General features: G+C 52.8%; 1 long non-coding RNA gene across 1 annotated transcript in view; it reads right to left on the bottom strand.

The window, feature by feature from the left end:
• Nucleotides 1-15,003, bottom strand: part of LOC119566055 — a 60,811-nt gene extending 45,808 nt beyond the window's left edge. Inside the window, exons 1-2 of the long non-coding RNA XR_005225036.2 lie at nt 14,881-15,003; nt 14,648-14,721 (exon numbers count right to left, since the gene is read on the bottom strand). This is a non-coding gene — a long non-coding RNA (uncharacterized LOC119566055). The remainder of the gene's footprint in view (nt 1-14,647; nt 14,722-14,880) is intronic.
• Between the last annotated feature and the right edge of the window lie 494 nt (nt 15,004-15,497).

A 15,497-nucleotide genomic window follows, 5' to 3' on the forward strand; every position in this document is an offset into this window, starting at 1 on the left:
AGGGTTTGTACACAAGGATATACTGAGCCAATCTATCCTATAGGTCTGAAATGGTGCAGACATCAGCAAGGGCTTGTTCAGTCAAGGACTGTGCCCAAATTTTTGAAGGATTTGCTTAAAAGGGGTGATCTCCTAAGCAAAAGATGAGGTTGGGGCCACCTCCAGTTCTATTTCCCCTTCAGGCAAAATTTTACCCTGCCTTTTCTTGAACATTTTTAAAAAGCTTGTTCAAACTTTCCTGTCACACCTGACAGTTCAGCGAGTGACAACCTAGATTTTGAAACCATAGCTTATCAAATGTTCCCATCACATCTGACACAGGTCAGCGAGTGACACAGCCTAGATTCTGGGCTCGTCACTGTGACGCAGCCTAGTCACACCTGACACCGCCTAGGTTCTGCAAAACTTTCTCGTCACCCCTGACATAGTTCAGCAAGTGACACAACCTGGATTCTGAAACCGTAGCTGAATAATATTTACCTCTGCCTATATACTTCAAGGCCAGGAGTTGGACAGACTCCTATATCCTTCAGAATTTGTCAATATGAGCTCCATAGTACTTTTTACTTGTATATATCTTTTACCTCTTCATATATAGATAGATATCTCCTTCAAGACCTAGGGGGTCATATTTCTTTCTAATAATACAAGCCAAATCCAGGGTCTGTACTGGACCATATTTTCCCAAAAATAATTAATGTATTATTACTTTTAATCCAACACCTGCTCCTCCCCCATCCGCCCGGAGCATCCTGAATTCCGTGAAACAGCTGTTTTGCAGTGGGCAGAAAGTGCTGGGAGGGAGGGGGAGGGGTTGCTCAGTGGGGCCGCCGGAGGGCGAGATGCACACGCCAGCAGGTGAGGACAGAATAAGCAGCAGGTTTCAAACAAACCAGAGAAAGTATTTTTTCCACACAATGCACAGTTAACCTGTGGAACTCTTTGCCGGAGGATGTTGTGAAGACCAAGACTATAACAGAGTTCAAAAATGAACTAGATAAATTCATGCAGAAGAGGTCCATGAATGGCTATTAGCCAGGATGGGTAGGGATGGTGTCCCTAGCCTCTGTTTGCCAGGAGCCGGGAATGAGCGACAGGAATGGATCACTTGATGATTCCCTGTTCATTCCCTCTGGAGCACTACTACTGTCGGAAGACAGGCTACTGGGCTAGATGGACCTTTGGTTTGACACAGTATGGGCAGTCTTGTGTTGCTTATGTTCTTGGTTGTAGGAACCAGTCCTGGCTATTAGAGGAGCAGATGGCTTCAAAAGACCACTCTTGTGGATCTGGGAATCCTGGGCAAACTAATTCCCTTCCTTTCGAGAAAGACAGAAACACCCATTTCCTCCTTCTTTCTATTCCAGGCTTCGTTCCTTTTTCCAAAGACTCGCCTCTCGGGAGCACAGAGAGATCCATGTGCACAAAGTGCTCGTCCAACCTGCAGCCACTGAGGCATGCTCTGGCCTCAGCCCCCAAGAACAGGCATTGCCAGAAAAGCCCCAGAGAAGAAAATGCTCATGGACCATTCTGTCAGGCATGAAAAGACTCTCTGTCTGTTGCCAATCCCACAACGCGATGGCAGAGAGCAATGGAGGAGAGAAGAGCTTCCTCTCCAAGAAGGTGGACACACTTGTCCCTGAAGAAGAAAGCAGCTGAGAACCAAGTGGAGGCAGAGGAGGTGAAGCTGCAGGAGATGACAGACAAAGTCGAAGTGGATCTTACAGGTGAGGATTCAATCCACATGGTTTGCAAAGAGCACGTGAGGAATACTCACACCAGTCACTCTACAAGCCTGAGACATCAGGGGCTTCTCATGGGACAGTGATGGGTACCTCAGACTCTGGAATCCATTTAGTGCCGGATCGTCTGGGTGAGGGTGGCAGAGGTCCATCGCTGAGGTAGGGAGAGCTGACAATGTCAGGTCACCCCGCTCTGGGGATCTGGCACTGTGGGGTGGGGAGTACAAACATTGCTCCAGGCTGTAAGGAGAAGAGAGAGGCTGGATGTTGGAGGAAATCATTTCTTTTCTCCTGGATCGGGTCCCTTTCATCAGGAAAATGCTCCAGAGGTCTCAGCAGGTCACAGCTGGGAACCGTACCAGAGCTGAGTCATTCCTTCTTGGGGGGTTCAATGCAAAAGGAGGCCTGGTGCCCATCACTGACAAGAAAGGGGTGCAAGGGGAGGGGAAGAGTAGATGACACCATTGAAAAGAAACTGGCCCCTAGGGAAGAAGAAGTCTCGTGTGGTCAAAGCCCCCAGCTAGGAGTCAGGAGAGCGGAGTTCTCTGCTGAGCTCTGCCAACAACCTTCAGTCTGACCCTGGGCAATTCGCTTCAGGGCTCTGTGCCCAACTTCCATCCTCTGTAAACCAGGGAGAAGACATGGAAAAGCAAAAATGTTAAGCATGTTTTTTTCTGTTCCAGGGACGAAGAAGTAGCCGTCTGAGTGGAAGGGGAAGTGGAAGAAAGGATGCCCAGAAGAGCAGGAAGAAGAGCGCACTCCCAGCCCCTCATTAACAAGCAGCTCCCATATGACGATGGTAATGACGCTGTGTGACTGTGCTCATGGAAAGCATCCCTTGCTGTGTGTATGAATATCTCCCGGAGCTGGTATCTCTTACAGAACTACCTGCCCCTTGCTCAGGGGGCTGAAAACAAACACTCGTCTAGGGTGATCAACTCCAGGCAGTCTTTATCTGGGTTGCTTGAACGACGCCCGCTTTGACAAAGAGGTTTAGGCACCTGAAGAAGTCCAGAGGTGCTTTGTGGGATTGGCAGAAGTGCCTGACTCAGGTGCCTAATTCTGATGCACTTTCCATGGCACACAGGCACGGATGAAAATCATACAAGGCCCATCCCAGCACTTGTAGGGGTAACCCACATATCTCCTGGCTGTGGTGTTTTGGCCCATCTTGTGGCACCAGGACCACTTAGAGACAGAAAGAAAAGGAGTCTGCTCTATAGCCTTAGTTAACAGCCTCTTGGCTTTTCGCTCATGTGGTCGAGGCTCCTGCACTAAGCTCCAGAGGTCCCAGGTTCCATCCCGCCTGCCAACATCTGGGCTCCATCCGAGTTAGAAAGACACCTACACACCTTTGTAACTCTTGCTGTTAGGGACAGAGCTCCCTGCAGCACATTCAAAAGTCTGCAATTCTGGGAGCTTCTGACACGCCAGGGGGCTGGAGTATGTATGTGAGTGTGCCACGCTGGTGTGCTCTACTGCGTCCTTAGCTGCTGGCATCCAGGACAGACGGTGCTAATCCAGCACCATGCAGGCCAGCTGCAGTAATCCCCAGGGGGTACCCTGGCACAGAATTTCAGTCAAGCTTACCTGAAGACCTTAAATCCAGGCCATTTGCTCTTGATTTGTCCAACCTAGTTCTCAATGTCCCCAGGGCTTGACCACCATGTCCAACCTTCCTCACCGAACTTGGAAGTCAAATGACTGGAAGTTTTTTGTATCCATCTGCAGTCTTCCTCTGTAGATGCCTGAGGGGACCAGCAGTACTTAGATCAGCAAGAATGGAGTGAAGAGAGGAGGGGGATTTTAATACTAGTTTCCTTCCATCTCTGTCACACTGAGCAGTGCAATCTCCCCTTCCAAGCTCCTGAATCCTCTATCAGAGCATGTTCTGATTCAGTGTCTGACCCTGTCCACCACACTGCAGTAGGATTCAGCTGCGAAGCGACGCTTGACCAAACACTGGGTCTCGTTACACCCAGAAATAGTCAGAGTAACTCCAGTGAGGTCAGGCAAGTTCCTTGGGACTGACCCTAGCATAACAGAGCAGAATTTTGCACAGTCTGATGGTCACTCTGTGGTCAGTACATGCTCACTGTCTTGGAAACAGTGGTGCTAGCTTCAGGAACAATAACCCATTAGGGGAAAAGAATAAATACAACGTTCTCTGAAGGGACTTGCCCTGCCTCAGCCTCCCTGCACCAATTAGTGTCTCCTCTGAGAGACGCCTTTCCTGCCTACATTCCAAGCCTCTCCCTGGGGAAGGCAAGAGGTGGCCAAGCAGGGAAGGTCTGACTTCTGTTTCTGAAGAGCGACAATGTGTCTCTGGCTGTAAGTGAGATTTGAGATGTCACTTTGTGAACCCACCACCGCAGGGAGGATGGTGTGTGTGTGTGTGTGTGTGTGTGTGAGCTCCACTACACAATGAAGCCGACCTACCTTACCTCGGCATACAGCCGCCACAGCAATTCCATCCCTGGTGTGTGTCCGCACTTTGCTGCTTGTGTCGGCAGTGCACGTCCTCACCAGAAGGGCTTGTCTTGATTGTAGGGTCAGAGTGGGGCATTGTGGGAAGGCTCCTGAAAGCCAGTTGACGAAAGCGACGCGGTGTCTGTACTGACGCTGCATCGACCTAACGGCATCGACCTGGACTCTCTGCCACTTGTTGAGGTGGAGTTATGAATTTGGCACCCAGGGGCAGTTCTGCTGACTGGAAGGAAATTCCATAGTTAGGGTGATGCAGGGTGAGCGGCCTTGCGTTGAACTAACTCTGGAGTGTAGACCAGGCCTTTGTGTGTCCTAGCCACCTCCAATCAAACCAAAGAGGTGTAAATAAAGTTTTCCCCAGGTCAAAGTTACAGATCTTAAGTGGTTTATCTGATGGTATGCTGGCTCAGTTGTCTTCTGCTCCAGATGGCCCTTTAGTGAGCAGGTGCAGTGCGGGTGTCTCTTGGAAGTATCCAGGTTTCTGGCTCTGTAAACTGTGGCTAGAAATCTTCCCAGCATGGAATCATGAGAAGACCAGTACTTTGGACTGGGCCAGAAACACTGGGTCTATGAGAACGGATCTCCTCAGGATGGTTTCAGCCCTTCTAGTCACGGCTGGAAAGCCAAAGCACAGGCTCTGCACCATAAAGAGAAATAATGGGGAATAACGTCATCCAGACTCTTCTCATCTTTCCATCCTGCTTCCGTTCCAGGAATGGGGGAAGGTTCAGGAGCCTCCAAATGTCCCCACCCCTCTCAGAAGCCAATACTGTTTTGTAATACGCTGGAGAGGAAAGGAGACATGACAAAAGGACAATAGCGAATGGCAATGGGGGCAGGTGGCAGATTGGGAGAGCTGAGTGAAATTCTTTCCCCCCTCCAGCCAATGAAGACCATTTACGAGCTCCTTTTCCTACGGGGATACCGAGAAGCCATCCTGGAAATGTATCCCCAGATGCTCATCCTCTGCGTCAGGCAAGTGCAGTACGTGATGGATCTGTGCTTGCCAGGGACCTACATGGCCAGGCAGACATCCAGCCCCGAGGAGGGATCCAGCTGCCTCAGCCCCCTAAGGTAATGACTGAAAGGAAAAGGAAGAACAGATTTGTTCGGCTAAACACATGGGGTCTGTTCATGGCCATCAGTTGTTCGGGTGCTGTAGTTAGCCCAGACTCAGTTCGGAGCAGGTCCCTCTTGAGGGAAAAGGGTTGAGAGCCATGCGTTCTTGTGAGTCACACTCGCTCATCTGACGCCGTCCACAGGCCAACTGCTTTCACTACACAGTCAGGCAGCAGTCATGTTTTGTGCATCCATCCACATGTGCCACATGCCACAGTGTCAGCACTTTTATCAGTGCCTGCTGAGCAAATCCGTGGGCCTCTGTCCCAGAACGCGGAGAGAGCCACACCGGCAGCACATGGGGCCAGGCACCACAGGATGTCAGCATCACAGGCAGACAGGAGAAAGAGGGAGCAGTTCAACTGGTTCTGTAGGCACAGTTAGGGGCTTCCATCTACACGGGAAAGACAGAGCGCCAGAAGACACCTCAGGTAGCGTAAACTGATATAGCTTTGCTCGCTTACACCAACTAAGGATCTGGCCCCACATGCCTGCTTGAGTCCTGTTACCTGTCACAGTAAAGAATCAAGTATTCAACCATAGTGCGTGATGCCATCAACCACCTGAAGAAGCTACAGCGTCACTAACTGGTTACAAACTCAGTGAAACTGCAGTGTAGACAGGGTATCACACTGGATCTATCCTTGGGGAGGCTAGCTACTGCTGACCATGCTGTGTGTCCCAGGTCTTGTGCAGATTTGAGAACCCTCAGCTCCCTGCAGTTTTCAGAGAGGCAATCACCATCGTCCAGAGTGAGGAGGAGGAGGAGCAGAGAAATATCGCCCTGGCTTTCTGCACTGAGGTGAGATTCATGAGTTGACAGGCACAAGTGGGCTTTCTGGAGAGCAGCTCACGGCAGTAAGCTCTGGGGTACATTCTCAGCAGCTTAGCAGCCCTACCACCAGCTAGCTCCTCTCCGCACATGGATGGTTGTGGGGCATGGCAAAGAGAGGGAGGGAGAGACAGGGTGAGATTGCTCCTGGCTGGATGTGCCTAAATGGGATTATGTGACAAGAAGCGATGTTCCTCCAGTGCCCCAAGGCCATGCTTCTCTCCTCACCTTTTCCTGGGGTTCTGCTTTTCTTCTGCCCCACGGCTCTCTCCATGGCACTCAATAAGGCCTGGAGATTCCCCTTTCCCTGGGGGCTTATTTGTGACTTGTGCATTAGTCTAACTTTGGGGAATGAACCAACTGAAACAGCAGCAAATGGCTGCCTACACACCAGAGACTTTGTAGAGGAGTAAGTGGCCATCTGGTAAATGACTGTCCAGGGAACAGACCCCACAATAAGACCTCTGCTCCTCAACCTGATCTTCATTTGGCTTTTGCCATTTTCTCCAGAGTCCTTCCATTGACACCATCCTGACAAAATCAGACCTTCAGGCACAGCTCATGGACTGGACCAAAGACGCAAATTCCATCATACGGAGGCTCAGTCTGCGAGGCCTTGGCAGTATTGTGCTCCAGCCAGAAAAGGTGAGAGCCGTGGATTGCCCAGGGGACCCAGGAAGCCAATGTCCATCAAATAGCTCAGAAATGAGAGTGAGATCCACACACAAGCCTTGTTGTTTAAAACACAGCCCTCAAATGGTGGAGGTGCTTTCGGAGCAAATCAAGGCATGCCGTGCTCCCTGCTCCTGTGAGCTGAACCCTGATTGCAGATGTGATGCAATGGGGAGGCACGGTGAGCAAAGACAAAGGTTTCAGAGAGCAGCTGGCACAGAGTGACAGAAGAATGTCTTTCTGCCTCCGTTCTGCCCTATGTGCCCTCCATGGTTTCTCATAGGTGGGAGTGGGATGGTCCAGCATGTGCTCCAGGCTGTCATCCTGGATAGTAGTGAGCTGTCTTTTTCATTTCTGCAGGCGCAATTGTTACAAGTCCAGCTGCCAGAAATCATGGCCATGTTTTGTGATAGGGATTGAGGGCATGCCACGGAGGCCATGCATAAAGCTGCAGACATCATCTACCTCCTCAACAGCGAGGGGCTTGGCTCCATCTCCCAGGACATTGCAGTCAGCCTTCGCCCCTTCACTGATGTCGTAAGGCTTGGAACCCCCAGAAGAAGCCCATTCCGCCCCTCCAGCTGTCTCTGATGCCCTTGTCTCTCTCTCCCCATCCCCTTCCTCCCGCCCCTCAAGCCTGCCATGGAGCCTCCAAGGAGTGCCCCTGCCATGGGTGGGGAATCTCCTGCTGAGCCACCCTCCCTGTCAGAGCTCTTCTCGCCAAAGCTCAGTCTCAGCGCCATGCTCCCAGCCCCTGCTGCAGCCTGGACTGGGGGAGAGGGGGCCTGGCCCTGGGCAGATGACCAGCTGTCTGGAGAACACAGGTCCCCAAAGAGGTGGAGATTCTCAGCAGGAAAGAGGTGGGTCAGGAATGGCCCGGCTCTCAGGGGCACCCAAGAGCAAAAGAAATGCTGTCTTTTGGAGCAGCCAATCCCTGCCAGGCTCCAGCAGCTGCTTCTCCCCTTCCCCACACCACTCTCCAGCAGCCTTCCTGCCCTCTCCCCTCATCTTCTCGGATTCTGTGCTCTCCAGACAGAAACTGCCTCCGGGACACCCTGGGGCTGCACTGTCCCGCATAGTGTATCAGGCTCTGCACAAGCTGTCTATGGCGCTGGCCTGGTGGCCTTCCTGCTCCCGCCAGCCAAGTTAGTTCACACAGCGGGAACCGGAGCAGCGTGCGCATTACGACTCTGTCGCGTTATGCTCTGATGCTGCCTGGCTTTAACCGGGCATCCCCACCCCCTGTGTGTCGTTGCCAGGAGAAGGGCAGTGTGCGCTCAGCTGCCATTTTACTGCTTGACAACGTGGTGAGCAGGGTGCAGGACCCCGACAAACACATCGTGCAGCAGGAAATCATCAACTGCTTGCTCCCGCTGATGCTGCATCTTGAAGACCAGGATGAGAGTGTGACACTGGTAAGTGCCATGGTCATTATTGCCTTAAGAGCAAAGAGCCAGTATCCCCTGGGGCCCCCACTCCATTCATCGCCAGAGCCCCTTGCCCAAGTGGAGTCTTCTCCTCCCTGCTTCACTCCATGCTGGAGCCTAGTACCTCATCCATCCTCACAGCACAATTTGGAAGAAAAGCCTTCTTCTGGGAAAGAGTCCTGACTCTCTTTTGCAAAGACAGGCCTCAGGCCTTTGGGCTGCTGCATCCCAAGGCTCACAACAAGAGACAGCAAAGGAAAAGGAGCATAGATCTGTACGTGCCCCTTTGGCTCAGGGAGCTGATATATGCACACAGACTTCTGGAAAGTAGGTGCATCTGCCTTGTCTTCCCTGGAGATCCAGAGAGAACTTCTCCAGCTCCTATCTTCCCAACATTCACTGGACATTGCCCTCTTTCCTTGGGTCAACTGGGATGTGGAAGGAAGCCTGATCTGGGGGCTCCTTTGGTCAGACTCTTTGGGATCCCAAAGCTGACTCACGGTCTCCTACAGTATGTTTGCGCAGAAGGACTGAGCTGTGGAGATCTCTTGTGATTCTTTCCAGGGCCATCCATAGAAGGGCACAGGGCCCCGGACAAACCCCACATTCCACCCCAGGCCCCACACCTCTTCCTGGCCCTGCTCCGCTCCCCGCCCCTCCCCCATTCCTCCCCTTCCCGCAAGCCCCCAGCCCCTCCTCTCCCGAGCGACACTAGGAGCCAGCGAGGCAGGGCGTAGCGTAGCGGGGCCGGGAGTACTGCTGCTGGCCCCGGCACGGCCCAGGTCCTGAGTCCCCCTGAAGTGTGGGGCCCTCCGAAGTGTGGGACCCGGGGGAACCGCCACAAACCATCCAAAGGACGGGAAGGCTCTGGTTCTCTCCAGCCAACTCTCCCTTTCCTCTCCTCAGCACACTCCTGTGGAGAACAAATTACAGGAATCTCCACTGGCAGGAAAAGCAGGAGAACAAGGGACGGGGAAGGTTCCATGTCCCCCAGACTATCCCTCTCTCAGGGAGAACCCTCTTGGTCTCCTCTTCTCTTGCAGCCATGTAAACTGACGCTCTTCCGCTGAGTGTTCCTCGGGTGGACTCATTTGAAGACGCTCTTCCGCAGCATGGCCTGGGATGGCTCCTCACAGCTCTTGAAGTGTGTCTGGATCCGCTTGGTAGGTGAATTCCTTGTGCCTTGAGAGTGCTGAATGGCAACTTGAGGAAGACCTTTCTAACCCCACACCCTGAGTACCCATCCGCTTCGGTTGGGTTGCAGGACTCCTTCCCAGGCTCTCTGCTGGCTCATTTTGGCAGGAGTTACAATCCGTTCACATTGTTGACATTTTTCTCCACAACTTTCCGAACTCCAAACTTTTGTCTTCTCAAATGAAAGCTGAGGTTCTGGAGAACACAATAGGAACTTCAGAGAGGTGCTGCTCTGGTGTATGGGTTCATATTGACGGTTGCCATGGCCTGGTTATATGCCTTGGCTTTCCTGGACTATTCACTGTGGAAAGAACATGTCATTTCTATATTGTGCATTTCTTCCTTCTTTCTTCCTAGATGCAGAACAACGAGAGCCAAATCCCCAAATTCCTGTTCCAGGGTTACAGTACCTGGAAAGCTCACAGACAGCAATAAGACATTCTGCAGCCCGATTCATTGGTAAGCAGAGCAAATTCACTTGATCTTTTTTAAATGCTTCCTTCAAAGGCCTTTTCTAGACGGCTGCTCTGTTCCCTCCGACAGCACCAGAATCCTAAAACTGTGTGTGTGTGTGAGAAAATTAACATGTATTCCAAGATGAAGGAAGCAACTTTACTGCACTGACTGCAACAACTTCCCCTGCCCACAACAACTCTTTGGCTGCGGATAGGGGAATCCAGCATGATGTGAATTCAATCTACTTTGGAAATCAGCCTCTCAGTAACTTCTGGGCGTCTGATGCTTTCTCAAATGTGCTTTGTGAACAGATGTAAGGAATGTATGGAATTTCCCAAGGGCTGTCTTGGGGGAATGGCTGCATCATTAGGAGTTTTCAGCGAAGGATTTGAAAAGCCATGAGAGCCATTGTATTCATTGTAAGTCTAGGAAATACTATCCACCATTACTGCGATTTGTTGTCTGAAACAGTGAATGAAGATGGCATCTCCCGCCTGTATGAAGGTAAGGAAATACCTCTGTGTGTTTGGGCCTCTGTGGGAAGTACAGGGGTGCAGCACAGGGCCTGAACACAGCTTTGAATGTGTCCCCCTCAGTCTAAGGACAGCGTTGAAGGAAGAAGGATGGTCACGCGAGCTTTCATCGAGGTCCCACAATCTGTGCACGGGAGCAGGGGAATTCCATCCTTAGCTCCTAGTGTAGACGTAGCCTTAGAGCTGTGTGGGGAGACTGTCCTCATCAAGGTCAGAAAGTCTCTAAAGGAAGGCCTGACCGAATTGAAAAGGGCTGTTGTTATTAAGGATCATAGAATCATAGAATATCAGGGTTGGAAGGGACCCCAGAAGGTCATCTGATGATGATGCTAATGACGATTACCCTCTGTAGGGAAAGATTCATCACCTGCCCTCCCTGGAATGGAGTGATTGCAGGCCAGGGAACTTAACTCTGAGATTGGTTATCAGCTCCTAAGAAATCCCATCAGGGCACATGGGAAACACTTTTCCCTGTGAGCTCTTCAGGAATGAAGGCACAGGGCCACAAAGGATTTCAGGAGATGTTAGGAGCCTAAATCTCTTTGTGGATCTTGGCCTAAATGTTGGATAGTTTAACGTGGCTGCTGCTGTCACTTTCCTGTTCCATCCAAAGAACAAGTGCCTGTGTGTGTGTGTGTGTGGGTGTGTGTTCGCCGGCAGAGGGGGAAGTTATGCAAGAATGGGGTCTCCTCTCTGTCCAGGGCTATTTTGGGAGGAGCAGAGTTGTTCTTCTTGTGCTCTTAGAATATTGGGGAGCTAATAGCAGGGGGCAATGGCCATCGGAAGTGGAGGTTTCCTAGGTACCAGTCACATCAGCACCATGGGGTTTTCAACCCATTTCCTCTTGGTTTCAGCTTTTCACGAAGTGCCTTTGAAATCAGACAGGACCACGTGGTACATCCTCAACAGATATTATAAATAGTTGCAGAAGCTTGGAAATCTCGTGTCGGGTTCTGCATTTGACTAGGGAACCAGGACCGACACTGAAGAGCTCTTTGTCCTGCTATGGTAAATACAACAGACGCTTCTCAACTTTTTGGTGTCCCGAGCCTCTGTTTGCCAGAAGCTGAGAATGGGGGACAGGGGACTGATCACTAGATGATTGCCTGTCCCTTCATTCCCTCTGGGGCACCTGGCATTGGCCACTATCGGAAGACAGGATACTGGGCTAGATGGACCTTTGGTCTGACCCAGTGTGGCCTTTATGTTTGGAACCGGGGATGAAAAATGAGGTGGATATCAGCAAATGACACAAAATTATGTAGATTAGTCATGCCTAGAGAAGACTTGGAAGAAGTTCAAAGGGATCGAAGAAAGCCATGTCACTGGGCAGCACCATGGCAGATGAAAACCAGCGCTGACCAAGGCAGAGCCATACATATGGAAAGCAGTGAGGTGAACGACTCCTCCATATCGCTGGTGTCAGAAGCCAAAGCACGGCTGGTTGGGCCCAGTGGTTGGAGCAGTGGCGCTGGGGCCTCGTACTCAGAGTCGTGGCGGTCGAGCCGAGGGGAGCCAAGGGTTGGAGCCGGAGTCAGGAGTCAAGAGCAGGATTGGAACAGGCTGGGGAGTAGGGCAAGGCCCGGATTAAAGATTCCCGGCCAATGGGAGCTGTGTGGGAGTGGAGCCTACAGGCAAGATCAGCCCCCGGGACACAGGTTCCCAGTGCAGTGCTTGTCGCGGTGATGTGACTGGCAGGGGCCCGGCCAGAACGCAGCACACTGGGGCTTTAGTGACTGCAGCACGGGGCCCCCGTTAGCTCTACTCCTTTCGTGCGTGCACCATTGTCCCACTTCTGCCCCATTTCCACACACTGTTACAGGGTAGAACCCTGTAGCTGATCTCTGAAATGTCTCTCACTAGAAGGACGTTACTGCAGAGGCAGGACAACCCCACCTTTGGGCACCATGTAGGACATCTCACAACACTGTATAAAGCCCTACATTCACACAGCTTCTCGCATGTGATTCCCTCACTCATCAGAGCCAGGCGGAGAGAGGAGAAATTCTCCCAGACTCCCTCTTACCATTGCCAGCCCACAGGATAGCGAAGGTTGCATGGGGTTGGGTGCTCTCTTTAAGAAATGCCAGCTCTCAGGGAAGTTGCAAATGAGCATTAGCAAAGTCGGGTGGGGTTGTGCCATGGAAAACTACCCTGCTTGAAGGTTTTGTTCTTCTCATTTGGGTTCCTGCCCTTTCTCCCTCTTCCAGACATCGAGAGGCCAACAGGAGCCAACTGAGCCCACCACTGATCCCATCTCTTGTGAGACAGCAAAGCAGCTTTGCATGGGAAGGAGGAGACAGAAGAGGCCGAGCAGCATGTGCCGGGCTGTACCAGCCACACATAACCCCATCGTTTAGGCGGAGGAAGCCAAGCCCCTCCCCAGCCCCGCCAGACATGTTCCAACTGGAGAACCAGTGTGAAAGGAGCAGCTCAGCTCAGGCTAGGCAGACTGTCAAAAATGGAGGATACACACTGTAGGCTCCAGTCCAGAAGCAGCTGAAGCCCCTGACTGCAGAGCCCCGAGGCTCCGAGACCCAGCCGCGTCCCCGGGGGCCTGCAGACATGCAAGGGAGATCAGACTCTCTGGGAGTTTCCCACGCCGGGAGCCCAGAGACATCTCATAGGAAGTAACCTGGGTGAACTAGCTCTTGTCATGCCGAGTGTTGGATTCTCACTGACTCAATGGCAAACACACTGGCCACGGACGAGGCCCTGGGCTAGGACCTGGTGGAGTAACCAGGGCCTGGGTCCCCCTGCCGTGGCCGCCATCCATCCTTGGGTGGCTGCCCATGTCCCCAGTGTGCCACTAGACTGCACAGCCCCAAGAGGAGGGTCAACCATCTTGTCTCTGAACTCTCAGCCAAACAGCCCTGCAGTGAAGGACAGCTATATTGCCTCTGGCCCTTGGGCCACAAAGCACTGAGGGAGAGAGCAACCATATTGTCTGTAGCCATCGGGCCACAGAGGCATGAGAGACAGGACAGCCGTGTGGACTCCAGCTGTTGGACTACAAAGCCCCGACAGAGAGGGCGGCTGCATGGACTCTCTGGCCGTTGCGCCACACAGCGCGGAGTGGTAGGGCAGCCATTTTGACACTGGCCATTAGGCCAAACCACCCTGAGGCCAAGGGGCAGTTATTTGATTTCAACCATGGGACCTCGCCCCTTCATCCCTAAGGCATCACTCATCTGTCACCATGAGACTGACCCCATGACATAAGACTTTTGTGGTCAAGATGCAAACTTGAGTGGAAGCATGGAGTTGCACCTGACCCTTCTAAGAGCTCCTCCCACTCCTCTACCAATCTGGGTGTGTTTTATCTCCATCGATCTGCCTCAGGAATGGATATGAGCAATGAGGGAAGTTCTTGGGCAGAGTGAGCCATCTACTAATCGGTCAGGGTTTCGCACACACCCTTTAGGCCATCCCAGAAGGGAAACGTAACTATCAGAATAGGTCGTGCCGGAAGGTCTAGGCCAAAAGCCGCCGATCTCTGGAGCTCCATGTTTGCGTGGCTGGCAGCAACGCCCTGGAAGCCGCAACACAACAGTGTGTGGGAAAGGCCATCTCGTTCCAAGGATGTCTTTTGCAGAAATCGTGGCCTAGACCTTCGGGCTATACCTGTTCTGATTGGTACACTTTTCCCTTGTGAGATGGCCTAAGGTGGGAGTGAAACCCTCGCCAACTGCTAGAGGGTGGTGTGGGGACGTTTTAGAGGGACCACGGGATCCTGTTGCGGGCAGGTCACTCCACTGCAGCACTTCCCTTATTTGGTCAAATCCCCTCTCGGGGTGGTCCTACGGGGCTGACGCCCACTTCAATTGGTAGAGGACACAGGGAGGCGTTCTCAGAGGGGATATACAACCCCCTTCTGCATGGGTCACCCTGCCCCGCAACATCCCCTGATTGGTCAAATCCAGTCTCCGGGTGTGTAAAATGCTGGTTGCCCCTGCCAAACTTGCGTAAAAGAAGGGAAGAAAGGCATGTACCTTTTGGGTTATCTGTCAGGTGGCCATCTTGGACTTGGGAAAAGAATCTGGTGACCTTTAGCCATTTGCTAGATTAGTTTGGGTTGGGAAGCACACTCCCACACACGGATTGAATCCGCGTAGACAGGGTCTAACATCCAGGCAGAGACGACGCAAAGAGGGATAGGGAGGGTTTTTAGTTAGGTCTACACACCCATTCCTGTGTCCATCATGGAGTCCCTCCCTGACGTCCAATGTCAAGAGAGCAGCAGCCGTCCATCGCTGTCCCTGCAAGAGAAGGGAGAGAGAACATCAACATGACCTCCTGGGTGTAATTGTTTGGGAGACTGGAGCACTTCCAGAGTTCAAGTTTTGTTAATCCACCCCTTCTCTAGCCTAGCCTAGTCCTTTTCCCTCTCGTAAATAAAGTCTTGTTTGTGTGCTTACCACGGCTTGGCGTTATTTTCTTGTGCTAAGGCAAGCTCTGACAGACTGGCTTTACAAAGGGGACCATGTGTGACTTGCTGTAATGGTCCCCGCACACCCAGGACACCCCCGACACACCGCACACCCCCGCGTCCCCGCACACCCCCACCAGAGGCCCTACGTCACCCCGCCGCGCTTCGGCCATTTCCCAGCCCGGATTTGCTCCCCCGCCCCGAGATCTGCGCCAGCGCCCCGCCCCAGACGCAATCTCTGCTCCCCGGCCTGGCAGCCGTTAGCCTTGGCCACAATAAAACGCCCCCACTTCCATCCGGGAACCGCCCACACAGGAGGTGTGAGGGCGGGGCTGAGAGTGTGTCCAATCAGAGGCGCGCTGCTGTGTCGCGCGGCCGATTGGAGCCTCCGCCGAGCTGGTGCGGCGCGAGCGGGAGAAGCCGAGCCCCGCCCTCGGCGGCCGCGTGGTTGGCGAAGACTCCGCCCAAGTGGTTCGCGTGGAGCTGACGTCTGCTGCGCGCGCCCGTGCCGCCGGGCGGCGCCCCTGGGTGGCTGTGACCGTCCGCGCGGCGAGGGGCTGGCGGGCTGCGCGCGCGGCTCCCGGGCAGCGGTCGGCCGGGCCCTGC

Source organism: Chelonia mydas, chromosome 4 (assembly GCF_015237465.2).
Source record: "Chelonia mydas isolate rCheMyd1 chromosome 4, rCheMyd1.pri.v2, whole genome shotgun sequence".
Lineage (NCBI taxonomy): Eukaryota > Metazoa > Chordata > Testudines > Cheloniidae > Chelonia > Chelonia mydas.